At 46.2% G+C, this 25,613-nt stretch overlaps 1 protein-coding gene across 1 annotated transcript in view; it reads right to left on the reverse strand.

Annotated features, from left to right (window-relative positions):
* The window catches only part of Fkbp5 (FKBP prolyl isomerase 5), an 81,754-nt gene extending 60,140 nt beyond the window's left edge, over window positions 1–21,614 (reverse strand). The window contains exon 1 of the mRNA XM_041635093.1: window positions 21,436–21,614. The gene's annotated coding sequence lies outside the window, so the exon portion shown is untranslated. The remainder of the gene's footprint in view (window positions 1–21,435) is intronic.
* Window positions 21,615–25,613: the final 3,999 nt, after the last annotated feature.

Below are 25,613 nucleotides of genomic sequence, written 5' to 3' on the forward strand. Positions count from 1 at the left end.
TTTCTCTGAGTAGTTTCTACACAACTGAGCAGTGCCCATTTGCAGAGCAAATGGAACAAGTACAGTTCTGGAGCACCCTGGGAGCTCTCTCCTCTTCCAGGCCATCTGTTTGTCCTCTCTGGACTCAGCAGACAAGAACTCTCTGGGAGTCTAGTGTGACCGCAGGCCTTACCTGCTGGCTTCTTTCCCCAGGGATCACTTCCCCTCTGCAGCTGGCTTACTGGTGTTTGAAGTTGTCTCATATGTTCTGTCTGGAGCTTTTTGTTTGCTTTGTGACTGTAGCCAGGAGAGTAAATCCAATCTCTCTAACTATATTTTGGTCAGAATCACAAGTCTACAAATTCCACTTTTAAGCCAGAAAAAGACATGGATGGGACAAGTGGGAGTTCAACAGGTACAAAGTGTTGTAGAACAGAACATTTGCTTAACTAAGTAAAAATGTGTTCAACTTGTTTGTGCTGCAGAGTAACTGTTTAATTAAATAAAGATGTGTTAATTTGTTTACGCTGTACTTGTTGGATGATGTAAAGATGTGTTGTTGCTGCACCTTACCTGCCTACGGCACCGGGTTGGACTAATATGAAGCTGACCGCCAAAAGCTAGCAGTAGAGAGGCAGGCGGGGCATGAGGGGCAGGGAGAATAAGGAAGAGAAAGAATCTAGGCTTAAGAGGGAGATGCCTAGGGCCAGACAGACACAGAGGAAACAGGAAAGTAGAACAGAGAGAATGAAAGGTAAAAAGCCCCAAGGAAAACCGTAAATGAAGAGAAGCAGGTTACTTTGAGCTAAAGGAGTTACCTAGAAAGGAGCATAAGCTAGGGTGAGCATTCCAACCTGTGTTGTGATTAGCGGCTGGAGAAAGCCAGCTACAATAAAGTCTTATAGAATCAGCATTGTTGGACAAATAATAGTTTCACATTTGAAAAGTATGGTTTTCCCATGACACTATGAAAGTCTACTACTTTAACTGATAATAAAATCTTCTAAAATGGCAGGAATTATATTCTAAATGCTAATCAAAACTATGACTGTGGTGATAGGGATAACTGAAGCATCATATTTCATTTTTTTCCTTTCTTTTTCCAGATTTTTTTTTATCCTCTTTGAGATAAAGTCTCACTACATAGTCCTGGCTGGCACCGTACTCGGAGTGAGCCTTCTCCCTCTGCCTCTCAGGTGCTAGTGTTGCAGGAGTACGCCATCACACCCAGTTGTTTGTTTTGAAACAGGGTTTCTCCACGTCGCTCTGACTGTCCTGGAACTCGCTCTGTAGACCAGGCTGGCCTCGAACTCAGAGATCTGCCTGCTGCTGCCTCCTGAGTGCTGGGATTAAAGATGTGGACCACTACCACCCCCACACACTCGGTTTTTATTTTGCTTTTCAATCTATATAAGAAATGGTTAAGGGCTGGAAAGATGGCTCAGTGGTTAAGAGCACTGACTGCTCTTCCAGAGGTCCTGAGTTCAATTCCCAACAACCACATGGTGGCTTACAGCCATCTATAATGAGATCTGGTGCCCTCTTCTGGCAAGCATACATGGAAGGAATGTTGTATACATAATAAATAAATAAATAAATCTTAAAAAAAAAAGAAATGGTCAAGAAAAGAACAAAAACTGATTTTTGTATTCCAAAGGAACAATAATAATTATCAATACCTGAGGTTTAGTCAATAAAGCCATCATAGAAACAGTCCATTGAATACACGGGCCCGTGCTGCTTCCATCTGTACTAAGCCACACTGCTGTGACACTTCTGCATTTAACTGCCCACTGTGAGTCGGAAGGAATCAAAAGTCTTGCTTAATAATCTGTTTGGAGCTGGAAGGATGGCAGCATTTGCTGCTGGCTGCTCTTCCAGAGGTCCTGAGTTCAATTCCCAGAAACCACATGATGACTCACAACCATCTGTAATGAGGTCTGGTACCCTCTTTTGGTGTACAGACATACATGCAGACAAAGCACTGAATACATAACAAATTAATCTTTAAAAAAAAAAAAAGATCTGCTTGACAACCAGGCAGTGGTGGCACATGTTTTAAACCCAACACCTAGGAGGCAGAGGCAAGCAGATCTCTGTGAGTTTGAGGCCAGTCTACAGAACAAATTCCAGGAAAGTCAGGGGTACACAGAGAAACCCTGCACTCCCCACAAAAACAAAATAAAACCAAAAAAAGAATTTGTTTGACAACAGAAGGGCTATAAGAACTTGAGCAAATCATGTAACAACTTTGAGCTTCAGCTTCCCACTTAAAACAAGGTTTAACATTACTGGAATTTGGAGCATAGCTCAGAGCTGTCCTCAGCTCTGGGAGAAAGAGTTCCTATGTGTGGGGATCCCGGGAATGGACCTATGGCACTGAGAGCTGCAGTATGAGGCACAGTGAACGTCCGGCCTCAGCAGCAGCTTTGTGACCCTCCTTCTAGTTGGCTTTACTTTCTTAGGTTTCCACAAACACTAACATGAATCTGGTATGGAAGCTCACACAGATAACCCCAGAACTCAGGAGGCTGAGGCAGAAGGATCAGTTTAAGGACATCCTCAGCCACATACTGGGTTTGAGACTCAAAGGTTAGCCTGTGAGAGACCCCACCTGGAAAAACAAAACAAAGCAAGTATTTATGTTTAAATATACCTCACCAAGCTGCATCTCAAGAAAGGGTAGACTAGGGGTTCAAGGGACGGCTCAGCAGTCAAAAGGGCTTACTGCTCTTCCAGAGGATCCAAGTTGGGTTCCCAGCACCCCCAGCTCCAGGGACGCAATGTCCTCTTCTGGAGTCCACGAGGACTTGCACTCAAGGAGCATCATTCACGCAGACGTACACGCAAATAAAAACAAACAGGTGGATACGCTAATTTCTGCTTTCAGTGTTCTCAAAGAATGAGGGTTACTATGTCATCAACATTCCAGTTAATTGTTCACTCATTTCTGCAACCTAAAAACCAGGAGCTGTCTAATTATTCTTTGGCTCTACACAAGATGCATAGGAACCGAGCAGGAAAGGTGCAGAAACTCTGCGCAATGAGCTACAGAGGAAATTAAAGCAAACCATTTGAGGGTTTTCTGTGCAGCAGAGAGCACAGCTTAAGGTCCCCACAATGAGGCAGTCAGGAGGGAAAGCATGGCGGGCAGTGCTGGAGATGGGACTGAAGGATGGCTCTCAACCAGCAAGGGCGTGGTGGGGGTGCAATTAGGGCGGGCAGGGAAGACAGCACAGTTCAAGACTGTGGCTAGCGCAGAAAGTGACTGCGGAGGGCATGGCCAGCCAACAAGAATGCTGAAGACCCTCTAAACCAAGCCAGTGACCACAGCAGGTGGGGGAGGGCTTCCTGCAGGGCCAGCAGCACGCAGGAAGAAGCAAAGACATGAATCACCATGACCCATCCAGGAACTGCTCGTGATCCAATTTGGCTAAAGTGAAGGGTACATGTGGGAAAGACGCAGACGATGCTAAATAAATAGCAGAGGCTTGACTGAAGGACCTTGTGTACCAGAGTACACCATTTGAACTTTACTCCAAAGGAAATGGGAACTGAGCGTTTTTAAGGACAGTGACAACCAGACTGGCTTAAAACAACTGACTCTGGCATCCCGCCAGCGGCTTCCCATCACAGACAGCCCTCCACAGGGATCACAGGCCATCCGAGAGAACGCTTCATTCCCACCTCTCGTACTCGGTTTGGGCTGCTCTGGCAAACATCCTACTCCCTGCTCCCTCTCTCCAGGGCTCTGCACCTGCTGGCCCCTCTGCTAGGACTTCACAGTACACCCTCCCATCTTCCCATCTCCCGTCTGTACACTGCTGTCTCACCTTGGAGGAGCACAGGGTCCACGGGAGAGGCTCTCAATGACCCAGATGCTGGAACTGTTTCCACACAGGGAACTGAGGAACAGTGTGACTGAAGGATGGACAATTGCTAGTAAAGGGCAGAGTCCTCACTCCGTCCATAAAAAGAAATCTGCACGCCCACCAGAAAATGACGCCTTACATTCCTAGTGAGAATGCAGGCTGGCACTGTGTTTTTAAGAGCACATTTGCTAATATCTACAAAAAGTTTAATATCCTTTGTTGGGACCATTTGGAGTCCTGGCCTCCAGCTGCTCTTCCCTGCTAGAGATCTTTACTTTCCTTCTGATTTGAGTTACTGAAAGCTGTGTCAAAGTTGTTTACCAGCTCTGCTTCACGAGCGCGTGTTGCCTTGGCCTTGAGGATCAGAGGATAAGGTTTTCACCTGTGGGCCCACCTGACTGTTGGGTATATAAGCCTCCGTGGAGCTATTGAATAAGGGGCTTCTTACCAGTGACTAGAGGTCTGTGTCTCTGTGTGTTTCACTCTCCAGCCCCTTGCCCGAAGCTGGCGAACTGTATGGTAGCGCATAGAGCGCAGACGGGCGCTGTACACTGCACTCCTTTAGCCCAATGACATCGTGTCCAGAAACCTGACTGCAGGTATTCTCAGAATCAAGTGTCTGGTGGAAGGCTACTACACACAGCACTTCTGACGACACAACGAGGACATTTCTGTGTGTATGTGCAGAGTGAATGCGCGTGTCGATGTGTACGGAGCCAGAGGTGAATGCTGGGTGCATTTCTCGGTCACTGTTTGAGACAGCTCTCACTAAACATGGATACAGCATGAATTCTGTTAGGCTGGCCGGCCGGCCAGCTCCAGGGATCTGTCTTTCTCTACTTCCCCAGGGCTAGAATTACAGACACACACCATACACTTGGGTTTTCACAAGGGTGTCGGGGAACCCAGCTCAGGTGCCCATGCTTACATGGCAAGCATTTTACTGAGTCATCTCAGCCACAGGGAAATAATTATTAATGGACTATTACTAAAAACCAACAATGAAACACTGTGCAGCGGTTAAAAATAAGTTCAGTTATCTAGAAATTAGTGTGTAAAGATACTTAGGAATGACGTAAAAAAGCAATTTATAGATCGGAACCTAACTGTTCTAAGGGTCAAAGGTCAGTGATAAGGTATTTAATGAACATACACAAGGCCTTTGGTTTGGTCTCAACGACCACAGAATTAATATGTGTGCATAAAATATGTGCATAAAAACACACATGTGGAGTGGGGTTCAATGGGGGCATAGCGCTTGGGAGGCAGAGGATGGTAGCTCTCTGTGACTGGCCAGGTAGTCTACATCGTAAGCTCCCAGGCAGCTAAGGCTACATAGTAAAACCCTGTCTAAAAAACAACAACAACAAAATACTATATTCTTTGTGCGTCTCCTACAATACCACAATAATTAGAAAATATCTGGGCAACAGCTAACTTTGGTAATAATTTCCTGAACACTGAGAAAACTATTAAATGTATTAATTGAGAAGAGTAAAATGAAGCATAAGAAAATATAACTTGACCATCAGGGCTGGCTATGAGTAAAATGGAACATCTAACAAGATAAGCCTCCTTTCATTAGAACCAAACTAAAGACAAAGCATCCTTGACCAGCTCACGGATGCTGGCTGTGCTGCTTCCTGAGGGACTGAGGGGAGCGCGTGTCATCTGCCGCATGTTTCCTCTCGAATTGCACAACATCTCCTCCACAGGCTGTCGCTGCATCTAGCATCATGTTTAAGCATCCGGGGTATTGTCGTCAGAATCCCCAACGCCCCTCTAGAGACTTCAATACAAACTGCAGTCTTGGAGTGACCACAGACTTCAGCAGTCAAGGACTATGTATTTTCTCCATACAATCCAGACACAATGTAGTTCCTGAACCTTAGCTTTCAGCTTCCTGTTCGTCAACGGCTTCAGCCCCAGGGGCAATACATACATACATACACACACACCCCAGTCACAGCAGGGGGCACAAACTGAGTCTGACCACACAGAAGTCAGGACAGCAGTGAAGACAGCAACAGCAAAAACGTAACCAAGTCCACGGGAGAGAGAAAGTACATTCCCTGTGTATGAATTCAGCTCCTTTATAACCCAGGGCTTTTCTGGGTTTTTCTCAACTGAAAAACTGATAAGCTTCTTTATCAGACAACAGCCGTGAAACTCATCCTGTTTCCTTTTTTCACTTGCCTGCCAGGAAGCTCGGAGCTAAATTTAATGCTCAGGCACAGACACTCTCTGGCCTTAGATTGCTGGTGTACTTTTTCTTCCTTTCCAGTCTCTCATCCTGCTCATTATTCCTCAAGTAATTTATGTTCATTTTCCTTTGTTTGTAATGATCCTTACCTTTTTTGTTTTAAATTATCAACTCTTTTATATAAATTACAAATTAAAGATAAAAGTCATGGCCTAAAAGTTCTTATCTCCAAATCACTGTGTATCTGTTTTTATTCAGAATATAGGCTCTAAAATGAATCTTTACTCTTGTCTTTCAAAGGTATTTTTCCATATAATTATGATTGGCTTCTAAAAAAGCCAATGACACGTAGAATTAAAGAATAAAATGAGATAAAAATCAAAACTTAGAGGGGCGGTGGTGACACACACCTTTAATCCCAGCACTCGGGAGGCCGAGGCAGGCAGATCTCTGAGTTTGAGGCCAGCCTGGTCTACAGAGCCAGTTCCATAGCTACAGAGAAACCCTGTCTCGAAGAAAAAAAAAAAGTGCATAAACAACATAACCCAGTAGTCTGTAAAAATCCACAGGAAGCCTGGTGCAGTGGCACACGACTTTGATGGAGGCAGAAGCAGGCGGATCTCTGAGTTGGAGGCCAGCCTGGTATTTAGTGAGGTCCATGACAGCCAGGGCTATAGAGACTCTGTCTTAAGAACAGAACAAGGAAGAACAGACAGGAGCCTCAGTTTCCGGCTCAGTGGAAAAACACTTGATTAGCATATGAAAACCCCGGACCAACTCTTCAAATCAAAAAAGAAAAAAAAATGGCCAGGTACACAGCAGAGGCAGGCGGTTCTCTGAGTTCAAGACCAGGCTGGTCTTCAGAGAGAGAGCACAGTCAGGGCTACAAAGAGAAACCCTGTCTCTAAAGATCCTCTCAAAAATCAATTTCCTCTTTCTCTTTCAAGGTATAAGAAACTCAGGATTAACACCCAAATGAATCAAATTATTTTAATAAAATTTTAAGGGGCTGGAGAGATGGCTCAGTGGTTAAGAGCATTGCCTGCTCTTCCAAAGGTCCTGAGTTCAATTCCCAGCAACCACATGGTGGCTCACAACCATCTGTAAAGATGTCTGGTGTCCTCATCTGGCCTTCAGGCATACAGACAGAATATTGTATACATAATAAGTAAATAAATATTAAAAAAAAAAAATTTTAAGAATTAAGATAACAAAAATTGCTGCTATGTAAATTTAGAAGGTAAGCTAGCAACCATCTATATATACCTTAGCAGACTTCTTTTCAAATAAAATACTTTAGGGCTGGGAAAGTGGGATGTGGCTCAAAGGCCAAATTCAAGCTCTAGTATCAAAAAGAAAAAAAAAAGAAAAAGAAAAAACAGAATTCTCTCTCTCTCTCTCTCTCTCTCACACACACACACACACACACACACACACACACACACACCATGCACACATACCCTTCAAAAGAACCCAAATCTGCTCTGGTGAGATGACTCAGCAGTAAACACTGAGTTCAATCCTCAGGACCCACATGTAAAAAGAGAACCAAGTCAACACACACCATTGTCCCCGGCCTCTGTGCTGCCCCTCCCCAATTATAATAAATTAGAAAAAGTTTAAATTGAATTTGGAAGCTTTTTTCTTCTCTAGTGATGTAATTTTTTTTTTAAAAAAAAGGTATCATAAAAGAGAAATCTAATAAAAGTAACAGATCAGGAAGAAGGGGGAAATATCCTCTAATCCCTTCAGAAAAGGAAGAATAAGAAAAGCAAAGTCTGGTCAATCACTAAATGACCTGATGCACAGCACTGAATACACGGGAAAGACTAAAGACAGACACTAGTAGCTTATACAATTCGATCTCAGACAAAGAACAATCAGTATTTCAGTAAAACTGAATCTAGTCCAGCAGCCTGCTTCTTTGGGAAGAATGGAAAAGTCTGCAGAAGTCTGGGGTATCTCTGTGACTCAGGCCATTTTCTCTTTAATCGTGGGAAAGAATATAGAACATAAAACAATTGCCAGTTGTGAGATGATTTCATGGTAAAATTATGCTTATAGTGACTAAGAAGTATTGTTTGCGGGAACAGTGTCTCACAGAGGTTACAACAATCCATTCCCAGGGAAAAGGAATTGCTACGACAGGGACTTGGGCCTGGGATCTGGCATCACCCTCTGTGAAAGGGAAGGGATTATTATTGAGTAACTGGTGTGGCAAGAACCTTATCGGAGAAGAAAGCAAGGCTTAAGTAAGGTTCTTGCCATTCTGCCTGGCTCACGCTAAAACGGGTGAGACTGAAGGCAGTTGACGGGAGCTCAGAGGTGGCCCAGTCTAACGGCGGTGCCCAGCTCTTCACCACTACCACCTGACTGAAGCTGTAAGAGAATCTGCTCTATCATGAGGAAAACAAAGGTAGAAAGAAAGAAAGAAAGAAAGAAAGACTGATGCTTAAAGCACTCATAACTGACAAGTTAAGATTAAAGAGGAGCTGATTTTGTAGCAATTCCCGAAAGCTGTCCTCTGACCTCCACAAGTGAGTCACAACGTAAGCACACACACGCACATCACCCACACACTAAATCCATGTGCAATTTTAAATAGAGAACAGTAGTGCTCAGCGTAGAACCCAACCATGACCGTCCCATAACAGGGTGAATTACTACCGTGCTCTTCCTCGTAGACAAGCACTTTTTATCTTGGTTTTGAGAATCGGCAGTAGAACTAGTACTGGTATAATTCCACCTAGATGGCTGAGTACCACAGCAATGACAGGAACACCAGCCCTTCTTCAGGCCGGAGAGCCAGAACCTGCACAGTAATCAGCAGTGGGTCTTGAACTTTCGACTACCTCCTCCGCATCTCAGTTTCCACGCCTGTAAACAAGGCAGCTGGATAGAGAATGCCTTCCTCCCTTCTCTCTGCCCTTCTGCCTGTCCTTTCCACCCTGGGGCTTTGTTATTTAGAATCTAGGCTGTCTAGAGGGTAGGGAGAAACCAGTCATAGAAACCCACCAAACTCAGCCAGGTGGTGGTGGTGCACACCTTTGATGCCAATATTGGGGAGGCAGAGGCAGGCGGATCTCTGTGAGTTTGAGACCAGCCTGGTCTACAGAGTGAGTTCTAGCACAGCCAGGGCTGTTACAAAGAGATACCCTGTCTTGAAAAACCAAAACCAACCAAACAAACAAAACCAACAACACCAAAAAGTACCAAACTTTTAAAACAAAGACTAAGGATTATATAAACAACTAAAATTATAAAGAGAGAAAGCCAAAAACAAATTGACAAATTAAAGAGGCATAATAGTTCACAATAAACAGCCATTAGCTCCACTATTAAAATTAGTTGTAAAGTTTTAGGGTTTGGTTTTGTTTGTTTTTGAGACTGGGTCTCATGACGTAGCCCAGGCTAGGCTAGAACTTGCTATGCAGCTCTCAAACTCAGAGAGAGCCGCCTGCTGCCGCCTCTTCAGCACCAGGCAAAGACCTGTCTATATGCATGTGTGCCTGCATATGGATCTGTGAGTGCCTGGTGCCTGTGGAAGCCAGAAGACGCCACTGGAGCTCCTGTAACTGGAGTTACGGGCAGTTGTGAACTGCTATGTGGCTGCTGGGAATCAAAGGGAGCCTCTGCAGGAGCAACAAGTGTCCTTAACCACTGAGTCCTCTCTTAGGCAGTTTCAACTACTTTTTTTCCCCCAAGAAAGGCAGTGACAGGGAGGGGAGCAGAGAAAAATGTAGAGCTCAATAAAAATCAATAAAATAATTTTTTAAAAAAAGAAGAAAGGCAGCGAGAAATGAATGTCAGGTGCAGATTCAGAAGTGATCTAGAACACTCAAGATCCTTCGACAGAATGCAAGTCATCTTCTCCCGTGTTAGTTACTGGCTCTGCCGTGATAAATACCCGACAAAGCCAAGGAGAAAGGGTGCAGCCCGCCTTGGGGGGTGCAGCATGGCAGCAGCGTGAGGAGGCAGAGAGGCGTGGGGCTAACCCTCGCTGCCTTTCTCCTTTACCAGCCTTAGAACCAGCCCGTGAACAGTGCTGCTCACCCCACTGGCCTAGTCTGGACGGTCCCTGCATGCACGCCCAGAGCTTTCTCAGTCCACAAGGAAAAGACGCCATGCTCCCGAGCTAGACTGTTCCCCAGCAGGTTGTCACTCTGAACGCTGCGCCGCGGATGCAAACAAATCTAGGGCACCTCTCCTTCCTTCAGGGTTCTGACGTGCATCTCCCCTCGCTCTAATGACACTGGAGACACTGTTCCAAACATCTTAACAGGATGAACTCAGCTAATTCTCTGTGATCTTGGGGCGGCGGTTAGGAAACCTACCAGCAGAGCAAGGATTCAGCCTGCCAACTTGCTAACTAGTCCTTCAACGTTCCGGTCACCTTCTTTAAGTTCCCATCTGTTTGGCAGTTATCCATGCCTCTTCACCTCTTCAGAAATTTGCCAGTTACCATGGGATCTGGACTGCTATTTATCTCTGTGCCTATGTTCTGAAAGGACAGTGTCTTGTTTCCTAACACTGCTAAGAACACAACGGACCCCAGAATATCTGAGCACAGCGGTGCTTGTTAGTTAATGAAAACTGCTCAGGCACAGAAGCGTTCCTGAAGGCACAGACCCTGGGCCTGCGGACGCTACATCTGTTGTTTCTAGAACTCCTCCAGCTAAGCGGCTCATCTTGTCACTCTATCTTACAGATAAAGAAACTTAGCTGAGGGAAACTAATATTTCATCCAATGTCCTGTCTCACTGCAAGATGGTAGTCATGAGACTCAGATCCCAGCGGTACAATCAAGAGTCTAGCTGGGGCGGGGTCCAGCTCGGGTTGCTTGTCTAGTATGTACGAAGTCTTAAGCTTTGTCCCCGCACCACATAAGATTGAACATGGTAACACATACCTGTAATCCCAACACTTGGGAGGTAGAAGCAGGAGGATAAGAAGTTCAGCTACACAGTGAGTTCAAGTTCAGCCTTGGCTATTCAAGATGTCTCAAAAAAAAAAAAAAAAAGTGTGGGCCGGGTGGTGGTGGCACACGCCTTTAATCCCAGCACTCGGGAGGAAGAGGCAGGCGGATCTCTGTGAGTTCGAGACCAGCCTGGTTTACAAGAGCTAGTTCCAGGACAGGCTCCAAAACCACAGAGAAACCCTGTCTCGAAAAAAAAAAAAAAAAAAAGTGTGTGTCGTACTGCACAGCCACCACAGAACACCATGAAAAAATTCACTGTGAGCCGGGCAGTGGTGGCACACTTTTAATCCCAGCACTCGGGAGGTGGAGGCAGGAGGATCTCTGTGAGTTCAAGACCAGTCTGGTCTACAAAGCGAATTCCAGGACAGCCAGGGCTACACAGTGAAACCCTATCTCCAAAAAAAAAAAAAAAAGTATAAAAAAAAGTCAGAAACAAAGGAATTTAGTGAGTCACTGAGGTTTTAAAAAACAATCAAAAATGACCAGTAAGAATAATGGAGTCATTAAGGCTAAAGAGTCCAGACTGAAGAGAACTGCCTTGGCTGGAAGGGGAGAGGGCGGAGATGCTGCAGAGCAGCTAGAGATGCTACTCACAGTAGTCCACCAAACAGCACCATGGGCTGGGGCGCAGGAAGGCGGCATTTTGTTTGAGTGTGCACAAGTGTGGGCGCACATGTGTTCGTGCATGTGCAGGCTAGAGGTCACTGTAGGTGACTTTCTCAACTGCTCTCCACCTTAAGCAGAGGCAGGGTCTCTCAGCTGAACCCAGAGTTCACTGATTCAGCTGCTCTACTTGCCCAGCGGGGTCTCAGAATACTGTCTCTGCCTCCCAAGCACTGGGATTACAGATGGGCTGCCGTGCACACAACTTTTATGTGATGCTGGGGTCAGAGCTCCAGTCCTCATGCTTGCACATCCAGTGCTCTGGTCACTGAGCAATCAATCTTCTCAGCGCCCAGCGCTAGGGGTTTGGAGAAAGAAAGAGTGGTACCTTTGGACAACTGCATTCTCTAACTCCCTAACTCCCTAGGCGAGTGGCGCTGCATTCGACAGACACTGGTTATACGCAGTTATCCTAATAAGAAGCAATTAAAAAAAAACAAAAAAAAAACAACCTTTGTTTTTTAGTCCATGAAACAAGAAGCTAGAAGACAAAAATTTCACAATTCCCATTTGTCCAAAGCCAAATCTCTGAGCTAAAAAGTACTGATTCTGTTTATAACAGAAGTCTGGAACACCAATACTACTACCATTTCCTCTCTCTGTATGAAGCTACCAAGTTTTTTTTCTTTTAAATATTTCTTATTATTCATTTACTTTATTTTATGTGCACTGGTGTGAAGGTGTCAGATCCCCTGGAACTGGATCTTCAGACAGTTGTGAGCTGCCATGTGGGTGCTGGGAACTGAACCCCGGTTCTCTGGAAGAGCAGTCAGTGATCTTAACCGCTGAGCCATCTCTCCAGCCCAAAGCTACCAAGTTTTAAAGATTTTCTTTAACTTAAGTATGTGTATTCGCTTATTTCTGACTGCAAGTGTGCACACGTGTGCAGGTGCCCTGGAGCCAGAGTTAAGGCGGCAGCAAGCTGCTCAACAAAGGTACTGGGAAGCAAACTCTGGTTCTCCTGAGTCATCTCACCTTACCAAATTCCATTAAGTTTTTTTTTTTTTTTCGAGACAGGGTTTCTCTGTGGCTTTGGAGCCTGTCCTGGAACTAGCTCTGTAGACCAGGCTGGCCTCGAACTCACAGAGATCCGCCTGCCTCTGCTTCCCGAGTGCTGGGATTAAAGGCGTGCACCACCATCACCCGGCTTCCATGAAGTTTTAAAAGCACACCAACCATGATGCCAGCAACTGGGAGGCTGTCAAGAAGATCACAAGTTCAAGGCCAGACAGACTAAAGAGTGGGACTTTATCTCAAAAACAACTAAACCAACCAAAATAAAACAAAAGGCACACTGATCAAAATGTCGGTAAGTAATGAGTCTGGAGAATGTGGAGGGCACTGTTTTCCTCTCTCCGGGCCTGCACTTTGTTATGCGGACAACACAGCAAAACAGGAGGGGTCAGCGTCACCTACAGGTGTGTTAAAACTTCTATCTCTAGTGGAGACTGACAAAACCAGATTCCAGCAGATAGGACCGGGTGAGTTAGGACAGCAGCAGAATACTTGCCTAACATAAAAGACCCTGAGTTCAATCCCTTAGCACATAGAAATTCACTGTATAAACCGGAGAAAAGATCTAGTCTGCTGATGGAGGAAGGTCATTGGTTAAATAAAAAGAAACCGCTTGGCCCTCATTGGTTAGAAGATAGGTGGGAGGAGTAAATAGAACAGAACACTGGGAGGAAGAGGAAGTGAGCTCAGACTCCACAGCTCTCCTCTCGGGAGCAGACACCTCAGAGAGACGCCATGCTCCCCGCTCCAGGGAAGATGCACGCGATGAAGCTCCGACCCAGGATGGACTTAGGCTAGAATCTTCCCGGTAAGACCGGTGCTCACAGATTATTAGAGATGGGTTGATCGGGATATCAGAATTAGCCAGTAAGGGCTAGGGCTAAAGGGCCAAGCAGTGTTTAAATGAATACAGTTTGTGTGTTGTTATTTCGGGCATAAGCTAGCCAGGCAGCCGGGGTGCTGGGGATGCAGCCCCGCCGCCCCTATTTACTACAAGTCTGCCACTTCAGAATATCATCAACACGCTCTTTTTTTTAAATATTTATTTATTATATATACAATATTCTGTGTATATGTATGCCTGCAGGCCAGAAGAGGGCACCAAACCTTATTACAGATGGCTGTGAGCCACCATGTGGTTGCTGGGAATTGAACTCAGGACCTTTGGAAGAGCACACAATGCTGTTAACCGCTGAGCCATCTCTCCAGCCCTCAACACACTCTTTAGAGAAAATCATTCCTTGATCTGGGCTGGCAGCAGACAACTATCATTTTTCTGTTTAATGTACCTTTGGTTTTGTTGAAAAATATACCAGTGACTAACCTACTGAAGCCTCTGGCTAGTCCTCTAGATACTTTAAATATCTCCCAACGTAGAAATAACCAAAAACTTTGACACAGGTGTTTAAAAAAAAAAGAAGAAAAAAAAAGTTGTTTGTAAAAAATAAACACACACACACACACACACACACATATATTATATAGAAATAACCTTGAATAGCAAAGAGCCAAAGAACATACACTGAAAATCACACAAACCATTAAGAGGGGAAAAGATGTTTAAAACCATCACTATTTAAACCATGACTTAATCAGGTTTAGTTTCTATCAGTCATGCAGAGGCTATGGGAGACTCACCCTGAGCAACACGGTTTGCAAACACCAAGATGGCCTCTGTCTGATAAAGAGCACCACCCAGAGCTGACAACCAAGCTTTCTGGCCTCCTCTTCCTTTGTCTAGGGTCCAGAACACTAAAGCTGGTACCTGTCTATGCAGAACCCAGCATGGTGTGCAACTCTTTCATAAGAATGAACGCCACCTTCAATTCCAGGAAAACTAGGCTGATCCGTCCCTGGTGGCACACATAAGATGACAAAATAAAGCAGGGTTTCCTCACCGTAGCTCCGCCTTGAATCATCCTCTGGATCCTGCCTCTTCCAACAAAAACATTCGGAATGTCAGTGAAAAGCAACACACACACACACACACACACACACACACAACAAAAACATTTGGAATGAGTGAAAAGCAACACACACATACACACACACACACACAAGACAGTTCTCTTTCCCTGTCATTAACTGACTAGCTAATTTATGGTTGGTTATTTCACTTTTTCAGGTAAGATCATTTCCCACTTTCAGCACACTTTTTCCTTTACTAAGAATGCAATGTACACACCATACAATGCAGAGCTTAGTGAGTCTGAGAACATGGAACCCCTGGAGTCTGGACAAAACTGTATATAACATCCTTTGTACTGATTTTGCATTTTCTGGAGGTTAAAAATGAGAGAGAGACTGGGAGGTAACTCCGTGGTAATGTGTCTGCTGCGCAAGCGTGAGAACCTGAGCTCGCATTCCAAGTGCCCGTGCAAAAGCAGGCATGGTGGTGCAGGCCTGGAACACCATGAACACCAGTCTGAAGAGCGCAGACTGGCCAGCCAGACTGGCTAAAAGCTCCTGGTTTTTTTTTTTTTAATTCATTCATTCATTTATTTATTTATTATGTTTACAATATTCTGTCTATGTGTGCCTGCAGGCCAGAAGAGGGCACCAGACCTCATTACAGATGGTTGTGAGCCACCATATAGTTGCTGGGAATTGAACTCAGGACCTTTGGAAGAACAGGCAATGCTCTTAACCTCTGAGCCATCTCCCCAGCCCCAAAGCTCCTGGTTTTAAAAATGAAGGTGGATGAGCAATAGGAAAGAGAATGTTGGCCTCCCCGCACACACACGGGCAAGTAAATCTCCACACACACGTACACACACAAAAAAAAATTTAAGAAAAATAACATTACCTAAAAGGTAAATCACTTTTTCCATCGTCCCAGAAAGGTCCCCTGAACCCCTTCCTGGGACCCCCGGTCCCACCTAGCAGCAGTCCTCATTTCTACCATCCTGTCCTGACTTTGCCTGTTCCTGTGTTTTTCCCGCTACTCTGCTGTGGGCTCAGCAGTTTGTTTCTACTGCAGGCAAGCTGCTGTGCACACCTGTACCTGTTCCTGAGCACAAGGGAAAAAGGGGAGAGAGGTTCACCTTTAAGTAAACTGGAATGGATAGCTACATACAAATATACATACAGCAATTATGTGTGTATATATTTTGTGTGCATATTCATATATACACAATCATGTTGTTATATGTAATGTGGACAATTGATGATCTGGTATACACACACACACATAGATGCGATGTATATTTGTACATATTAACTGTGAACCCAAAACTGTTTTGTAAAGATTTATTTTATACATAGGAGTGTCTTGCCTGAATGTCTGTATGCAGACCATGTACTCATAGAGGTCAAAAGAAGATGTCAGATCCTCTCGAACTGTAGGTGTCAAAATCAAACTTGGGTCCTCTATAAGAGCAATGAGTATTCTTTTTTTTTTTTAACTTTAAAGATTTCTTTTTATTTATTATGTATACACACACCAGAAGAGGGAACCAGATCTCATTAGGGATGGTTGTGAACTGCCATTTGTGGTTGTTGGGAATTGAACTCAGGACCTCTGGAAGAGCAGCCAGTGAGTGCTCTTAACCTCTGAGCCATCTCTCCAGCCCTGCAATGAGCACTCTTAACCAGCCCCACAAATACTAATTTTGCAGAGCTTACTAAATTCAAGGTGAATTAAATCTACGATGGAAAGATGACCATCTTAGCTCTTCTTAATTTTCAATCTACCCGGGAGCAGAAGAATAGAAACATCTTTCTCCCACTTGAGCTGATGCTGCACCTCGGCAAGACAAATGTGTCCTCGCAGATCCCTTCCAAAAACAGAACACTGGCATCTTACCATCTACTGCACGATAATTTTTTTTACACCAAAGACAAAACACAAAATGTTTAAGTTTTTTTAACTCTGTCAAAACTTACACATGGAAACAATTTCATCAGTAAATATTTTACACAGGTAAAGAGCGTTCCATGCTTATTCAGAATATGCTGATAAAGGCTCAATCGCTAATGTTCTCTCCAGTCCAAAAAGTAGCTCACCACAACATGAAGTCTATGATGAGAAAACTGACTCAAATGCTCCTGTGTAATTAATTTCAGCTGACAAGAGAAAGGACTTCATTTCCAGACATACAAACATTAAAACACACACAAATCTATTTTTTTAAATAAAGACTTTACCTCATCACTCAAACTTAAGTCTATTAAAACCAACCTTCCAAATCTTAACTGTTCCTCCAATGTTAATTACTAATATTAAGGGTGAAAAGTAAGCACTCTGTTGGCTTCTCTAGATAATTTGCTTGTCATTACAATTTCTCATAGTAATTTTTAGTTAGTTTTTTTTTAAAGGATGCCACCACCTTCAAGCTTGAAAGATGCTGGAGTAAGAATCACTAATCTTTTTTCTCCTTTAAAACAAATCTGACTTTTAAAAAGATCAATTTGAAAATTGCAACCCTGCTCTGACACTCTGATGAACATTTTCAGGAGATACATTTAACAGTAGCCCAGACAGAGTGTACAGATGGTTCTATAATTTACACTGGCACCAAAGGAAGGCTTGCAATCAGGAAAGGAAAAATGCAACCTCTTCTAGTCTTTGATCTTTCCTTGTCTTGTGCTCTTTGCGAACGCTGAGCAATTTCAAAACTATACAATTCGAATGTGCCACACTATAAATATGAAGAAACATTCTGAGCCTGTGGATGCTCCCTTTCATTGCTGTATGACTGTGTACTTAAAAATCCATTGTTTCACTTTGAAAATGTATCATTTTCATTTTGGTAATAATTGTATCTTCTTCTAAAAGAAAAAAGAGAGAGAGAGGCTCAATGAAGCCTTGAGCTTTGTTACAGAAAACAGAGCAACTCCAAACATCTACAATCTCCTACTTTCACTACTGAGAGCTGGCCTGGTTGGTCCAGATAACTAAAATAACACTTTTTCTTACTTTTGACAAAGGTTTTGCTTCCAAACTAAGGGTTAAAACCAGGCACACCAAATGTGTAGACCCTACACTCCCTCTGGTGGTCCTTCACTCTAACTAATCAAATGTTTCCAGAACGACTAGTAGTAAATACCGATTAACGCATACAATGTAGACAGTTATCACTGGTGGATTTTTGTCCGTGGTATTGTTTGTAGCAGGGCTTCCTGCAGTCCTATTACATATGGCCTGGAACTCCGTGTGAGGATCTGGCTGCCCTCTGCATCCTGGATGCTGGGAGTAAAAGGGCATGTACCCTTATAGCACAAGTCAAATTCTCTTACCAAACTATGACGGACAAATGATTCTGAATAGTGGGATTTTAGTGCTCTAAATACTACTATAATATCCTTAATAATCTACTACATTCTCTAACAAATTCTTTCAGCCTGTCCCCCTTACAGAACTGGCTTTTATACAAAGTAATCATTATTCGCAAGTAAGCGCACACATAGGCAGTCCTTGTTTTAAGACAACAGATACAGGACTTCCATATCATCCACTCGGTCTTCGATGCATGAAGTTTAATGTTTGAAACATCTGAGGCAGCACGTATGTCAGAACTTTAACATGCACCAAAGAGCTCAATGATAGATCGTTTGTCTAGCACCCATAAGACCCTGGGCTGAATCCCAGGACAGCAAAGATAAAAAATAAAAATAAAAAAAATTAAAAAGCATTAAAATATACTGCAGAGAATTTCAGAAATATAAAATAATGAGAAAAAGTCTAGTTACTGGCTAAGCTGAAAAGCTCAAGCATGACAAAATGGAGATAATGGTTCAGTGTGCATTAATTACAGAGTGTCAAAATATGCACAACAGAATCTTCTTTGGAAATCATGGAAATGTTAAAGGCGTTTAGAGCATGTTCTTAATGTCTGTTATAGTATTCGCTTAAGAGTACAGCATCTGCCTAGTATGCACAAGGAGTTCAAGCCTAGGAGAGAAAAAAGGAGGGAAGGAGGGAGGTGAGGGAAGAAGGAGAAAAGAAACTTACCAGCAATATCCAGACTCAAAAGGAGCTACACTTGAAGGTAACTGCCTAATAAACAGCCTAATATTGTGTGTGTGTCTAGATGTGAGAAACAACTTGTGCACTAATTTTGAAAGTGAAATGTGGTTGATAATTCTGTGATCTGGTCTACCACAAATAAGACAAAGTAAACAAAAATCAGTAATTAAAATACCTGACGAATGGGCATCAAAAAGCACTTTTCTAGTTCAAGCACATGCCAGCCATGGCTTTGTGTAACTAGATGAAATAAGCCCTGAAGGGCGGGGAGAAGGTCCCGGCTGCCCTTCCAGGGCACCCACACTTCAGCTCCTGACCTTCAGAGCCCTCTCCTGGCCTCTGATGCTGCCAGCGCCAAGCATGCAAATAGCATACTGACATACAGATAAAAGACCCATAAGCATAAACAAATTTAAAAAATTAATTAATGTGACTTATGGTATTTGGTACATATAAGCAGCATCATAAGACACAGGATTATAAACCCTCCAACTTCGTATAGTGAAACACCAAAGGGGAATTAAGTCATCTAAAACAAAGAAAGCCCCCTTTTTAAAGCAGCCCATTCTACATGGCGAAGAGCCACTTAATCTGCCTTCAGGAACCATGAGGAACTTTAGCCAGACTGAACCTCTCGGCACCACGGGGTACGCTGGTTCACTCTCAACTGAAACGCCTTAGGACTAACAACACAGAATGCACATTCTTTCCCAATCCAAGAACAAGGAAGAATTTCAAAATCCACTGACTTGCCTAATCCAAAACCGTAGGTTTTTCATGCTGAAGTGAGTTAAATTATGTCTTAGGCTGGTGGGGTTGCTGAGGAGACCACCTGAATGTGAAGTCCAGGACCCACATCGTGGAAGGAGAGAAACAACTCAGAGACGTCCTCTGACAGCCACACCTGTGCCAGCATGGTCGCACCAACACTGACAACAGACACATAAATAAACAAATACATAAATGAAGATTTAAAAGAGAATAAAAACAAATCCACTCCACGTCACATAACTGAAAAGTAAATACCGAGAAGCAAACTTTTAAAAAATGTTGGAATGACAAAAACCTCATTAATGTATAAACTTGCTGTTTTAAAACAATTTAAAAGTAATATTCCTACATTAATTTAAAATAATCTCGAGTGGTTCCAACTAATAGCTAACTCAAACTAGCTAGATGAATACAATGGCCACTCTTAATTAGTGTGATCAGGTGGAGACTAACTGCTCTGAGTTCAACTCCTCTAAGTACAGATCATACCCACAGCAGTTCCACACAGGACACATTAGAGTCCAAGGGGGAGAACTAAACCACGTGTTTCTAACAAATCATGAATGTTATTAACCTTCCCATTTAAAAATAGCTAAAATATGCCATTTCTGTAGGATCCGCAAAGTGAAAGCTCTTAGAAGCCTCTCAGCGCATACCGGACGGCTGGGAGAGAAGCTACCAGAAAACAGTTAAGGGAAAGTACGACGGAGCAAGAATGTCTCACCAGGATAGGATCGTTTCAGTTACTTCTTGAATTGATTCAAACAACAAGAGAAGGAGCTACTACAATTCTATAGTAATAATAACAACAAACACTAACAGCAAGAGCGGGAAAGAAGGGACAAAATTCTTAACCCAAATTCACCTTAACTTTTCCCTTGTCCGCTACCCTAAGAAAATGGAAAGACAATGAAAATAAACTCTCTCCTACCCCTAGGAAAGGCAAAGAAAGTGCCCATTCAACGCTCAACTTCAGTCCGCTGGAAAAAAAAATCCCCAAACCACCAGGTCCCAATTGCTGCCTGCAGAATTGACTGAAAGGCGGCCAAGCGCGGAACACACTGTCCCGAGCCCTGCACGCTCTGCTTACGATCTGTACCTTCCAAAGCTTTCGCACCGCCGCAGAAGCCCATTATTCAAAACCCGAGGCGCAGGCGCTCCAACCTGGCTCACCCACAGCGAAGAGGATGATGAAGATGATCATAATGTAGTGTGCTCCCTTAGCTTCCTACGCGCGCGCACCAAAGGCTGGGTTCCGAGTCACGGGCTAACGCCCAGACTGTGATGTCCCAGGGCTGAAGGGAATGGAATGGAGGCTCCTAAAACAACTTACATATTTAGAGAGAGTGAGTGTGAGCGTGTGTGTGTACACGTGCAGGTCAGAGGACAACTCTCGCGAGTCGGTTCCGGGGATCGAACTCCGGTCGTCAGATTTGGTGACAAGCGCCTGTCCCCGCTCAGCCACCTCGGAGGCCCCTAAAGCAACTTTTAATTGGCTTTCCCTCCTGCGTCCACTTCCGAGCCCGCGGGTCACCTGCCCGCCAGCAGCGAGCCGGCTCGGGAATGGCAGGTGAGGGCGGCGCCCGGGCGGCACGCCCATCGCACGGCCAGGCGGACACGGCGGGGCGCTCCGTTATCCGCGAGCGCGTGCGGGCTCGCGGGGCTCCGGAAGGCCAAGTTTCCTCCGCGCCCGGCGGCGGCGTGGCGTGGCGTGGCGACACGGGGCTCCTGGACCTGTGCACAGGCTGCGCGGGAAACAAAAGCCGCGCGCGGGCGGGCGAGCCGGCGCCGCGCTGAGCGATCGCTGACCGGAGGCGCGGCCGCTCCGCCTCCCACGCGTGGCCCCCGTCTGCCGCACGCCCCGTCCACGCCGCCCCGGAGAAAGCCGCGTGTGGGATGGCGGAGGCGGGACCGCCAGCGCCGGGCCGATTCCCGGGTCCACCGCGCGCGCGCGCGCGTTCCATCCCCGCGGCCATGGCGCCCGTACCTGTCGCCGCCGCCGCCGCCGCGTCTCGGGCTCCGCGTCTCTCCGCGGCGCGCGCCGCCGCTCAGCCTCTCAGCCCGCCCAGCAGGCCGCCAGTCCGCCCGCCCGCTAGCTCGCTCGCCCGCCCGCACTCTCCAGTCGCTCAGCCGCGCGCCGGACACCGCCGCCGGAGACTGGCAGCGCCCGCGAGCCGGCTAGTGCGCCGGGCAGCGCCCGCCGTCGTCCCGCCCCCACCGGCCGCAGGACCCGCCTCCCATAGGCCTGAGGGGCTGTCAATCCGCCCCCAAAAGGCGCGCGGGCTGTGGCTCCGCCTGTCCCCATTGGTGGCCGCGCACAGTCTATGCAAATGAGGCTCCGCCCCCTTCGGGTGCCTCCCCGCCTCTCCGCCGCAGCCCACGTGTCTGGCCCTTGCCCTTTGTGGGGGCCGGAGAGGAGGGATGGAGGAAGCTGACTGACACCTCTTGGCGTCGTCCTTGGCCTCCAGACGCACTCCTGCTAAGCCTGCCCTCCCTGTCTGTCCACCCAGCCCGCCCTTCGCGAGGCCGGAGGGATCAGGCCATGCTGACCCCAGGAAACAACCTCATGGACTCCAGGATGCTCCTTAGAGACTGGGAAGCCCCCAGGTTAGCACCTAGCTCCACGCTCTCCCTCTGGGCCTTCTGCCCTGTCCAACACAGTCGCCCAGGTGAAGGGGACGGGAAGGAGCCCGAAGGGTGGGCTCCCCTGCCCCAACCACGTGGCCAACCCTGGGTGACTCCCTTGGACATGCAGGAGCTGGACCTGGGGACTTGAGCGCGAACTGTTCCTTTTTTCAATTTTTTTAAATGAATGTTGTAGTGTCTCATCTGAATGTGCACTGTGTGCGTGCAGTGCCCAGCAGGGGCCAGAAGAGGGCGTCTGGTCTCCTGGGACTGGAGTTGTGAGCTGCCATGTGGGTGCTGCCGGTGGCACCCAGATCCTCTGGGAGAGCAGCCACTGAGTGCTCTTGCTCTCTCTCTCTCTCTCTCTCTCTCTCTCTCTCTCTCTCTGGCTCGCTCTGAAGAGAAATCAAAAGTCTCAATTGCCTATGGAAATGTCTCGTAGACACGTGAAAATCCGTGGTTTCTGGCTCCGTGTCTGCTTTTATTTTAGTTATTTTTGTTTCTTCTGCATAGTCATACTTAGAATTTTGGAAGACATTCTTTATGTCACCATGCTGGGTGATAGAATGGTCATTCTTTTCCTGTCTTCAGAAAAGACAAAACTAACCTAGGACCCTCCTCTTGGGCAGGGGTCCTGTCTTAGTCACTTGAGTTTTCCCAATAATTGGAAGCTTCCCCCGTTCCAGCCTCCAGGGAGGGCCACTGGCTGTTTACGTGAATTCATCACCGTGATGTGGATAGCACTGCTCACTAATGCCAGCTGCTTCTGCGTCTGCTCTGCCCACAGAGAACAAGAAGTGTGCCCTGTGTGGAGGAGGGCGCATCGAGGTGAGAAGGCACCGTGCCAGCCCGCAAAGGCTCCGAGCTAGCAGACAGGGACATCCACACTTGAGTAATGTTCCAGGGCTCGTGGTGCGTGTCTACATAGAAGAGTGGGGTGCTCTCTCCAGGGAAGAGTCCGTGCCCCTGTGAGAGGCAGGGGAGGGGCTTCATTGAAGAGGTCTCATAGAACCCACTCTTCCGAGATGGATAAGGAACGGACTCGGCCCGAAGGTGGGATGGGACAGCCCGGAGTTAACAAAGCATGCAACCCTGGAACTGCTGAGGAGCTGAGTGAACAGCGAGGGGCAGTGTGGGCCAGTCTGCAGGGTTGTGTCGGCTTGTCACGTGTTCTGAGAGGAGCCTCTTCCAGGAGGAAGAAAAGCCCGGGAGGCTGCCAGGCTGTGTTGTAACACACCACAGCAAACAACAGGGGCTGTAGATACAGCTGCAGGCTTTTTTTTTTTTTTCTAGGCCAGAGTCTGTGGGGAACAGTCAGTTCTTCTGCTCCGACGGCAGCCTGGCTGGCCCCACCCACTCCCCCAGAAAAACCACTCTGGTCACCAAACTCACCCTCCTCGGCATTTTCCCTAAGCATGGATGCCCTGGATGTGGCAGGAGAAGCCCTTTCCCATCGCATGGAGCCTTCTTTGCAGGTCTTGTCACCGAGGCTGGCTTCATGAGTGTGTCATATTTTTTAGTGACACGCACTAAGAAAGTCCCGGTGCTCCGTTTAAAGTACTGCTGTGGTCATCTTGACATAGTCATTTTTCAACAAGGGGCCCTGTGTGTTCTTTTTGCACCGATTTCTGCAAATTGCACATCCGGTGCTATAGCCCTTTGTGCCTGTGATAGAATTCAAACCACATCTCGGTCTTAAAGCACTCGGTGTCCACAGGTTTGTTCCCACAGCATGGGTAACTCGATGCTCGCTGTTGTCATGTGGCATCCATTTCTTTTCTCTTACTCATTGAGAGAGCTGCAGCGGAGGGCCAATGAGAGGGCTCAGCGGGTAAAGGGCCTTATGGCTAAGCCTGGAGACCTGAATTTGATCCCTGGGTTTCACATAATGGAAGAAGAAAAAGAACTCTTGCAAGTTGGCCTCTGACCTCTACAAACTCACCCGTGTGGCACACACATCACCTCCCCCACTTCACACACACACAAAGAAATAAATGTAATGGGGGGGGGGAATACGCTGCAGACTGGAACCTCCTCCAGGTGGCTTGGCTAGGAAGTGGGCAGAGGCCGTGTTCACACTAGGCTCGTCCAAAGCCCTTGTGCTCCCCACTACAGAGCCCCAGCCCGGTGTGAGAACCATTTCCTGAGGCGGCTTTGCACACGGAGGAGAGCCTGCTTGGGAAGTCAGAAGACACAGTGAAGTGGGCCTCCGCCATTGCATGGCTGTCCCTTCGAATGGTTTGTCACCCGTACTGGACAGATCTCAATCATAGTATGTGTAGGTCTTATCTCTCTCTTTGCTTCTGGGACTCCAGTCTAAGCCCGGGGCTGACCCCACTCCACCCCTTCTTCAGTGTTGTCTATCTCCTTTCTCTGTTTCAGCTCACAAATTCTCGTTCCAGTTTTATGGGACTTTTTGTTGGTGAAAACAAGAGTACAGTGGTCAGGAAAGGCTAGACCAGAGCTTATAATTCTTTCTCACTTTTTAAAAGGTTTCTTAGCCTTAATTTCTATATGTGAGTGTTTTGCTTTCATGTATGTATGCCTGTGTACCACGTGCACGCTCAGTGCCCACAAAACGGCAGAAAAGGGCATGGGTTCCTCTAGAACTAAAATTATATCCAGTAGTGAGCCAGTGCCACATGGACGCTGGTCCGCTGTGACCCCTGAGCCATAGCTCCAGCACCGCTATGTAACTTGCTTCTTTTAAAAATTTTTTACTTTTTATTTATATGTGTCTGTCTGTAGGGGAGAGGGCACCTGAGGACGGGTGCTCCGAGAGCCCTGAAGAGACCCCTGGGGTCCTCTGGGGCAGAGTCACAGGTGCAGAAGTTCAGATCCACGGGATGAGCAGGTCATGTTATCAGCTGCTCAGACCTCTCTCCAGCCCCATGATCTTGTTGTTGTTGTGGCGTGTTTGTGTGTGCATGCATGTGCATGTGTACGTGTGCCATGGTGTGCACATGGCAGTCAGAGGCAACTTTAGGGAGTTCTCTCCTACCGTGTGGACCCCAGGAATGAAGCTCCACTAGTCAGGCTAGACAGCACCTCACCTGCAAAGCCTCTGGGAGTTCCCTTTTATTAAGTGACACAGCTTGGGGGGGCCTCAATCTAAGAGTCATTTTTGTTATATATTGCTTCCTAACAAACTAGCCCAAAACTGAAAACCACTCCAGTGGACTTCTTCTTAAAGGACCAAAGAGAAATATTCTAAGCTTAGAAACCATATTCTTTGTCACACTGACTCAATTGCCATTACAGCCATTGCTATATGTAAATAAATTGCATGGCTGTGTTTGTATAAAACTTTATTTATAAAATCAGGCTCCACCCTACACCCAAAGTCATCTATGGAAACCCATAACTAACATCATAATAATGAAAGAGTGGGTACTTGCCGGGCGGTGGTGGCGCACGCCTTTAATCCCAGCACTCGGGAGGCAGAGGCAGGCTCCCTGTGAGTTCGAGACCAGCCTGGTCTACAGAGCTAGTTCCAGGACAGGCTCCAAAGCCACAGAGAAACCCTGTCTCGAAAAAGGA

The sequence above is a fragment of the Microtus oregoni genome, unplaced genomic scaffold (assembly GCF_018167655.1).
Source record: "Microtus oregoni isolate MIOR12 unplaced genomic scaffold, Mior012 000046F_ref0000063, whole genome shotgun sequence".
Lineage (NCBI taxonomy): Eukaryota > Metazoa > Chordata > Mammalia > Rodentia > Cricetidae > Microtus > Microtus oregoni.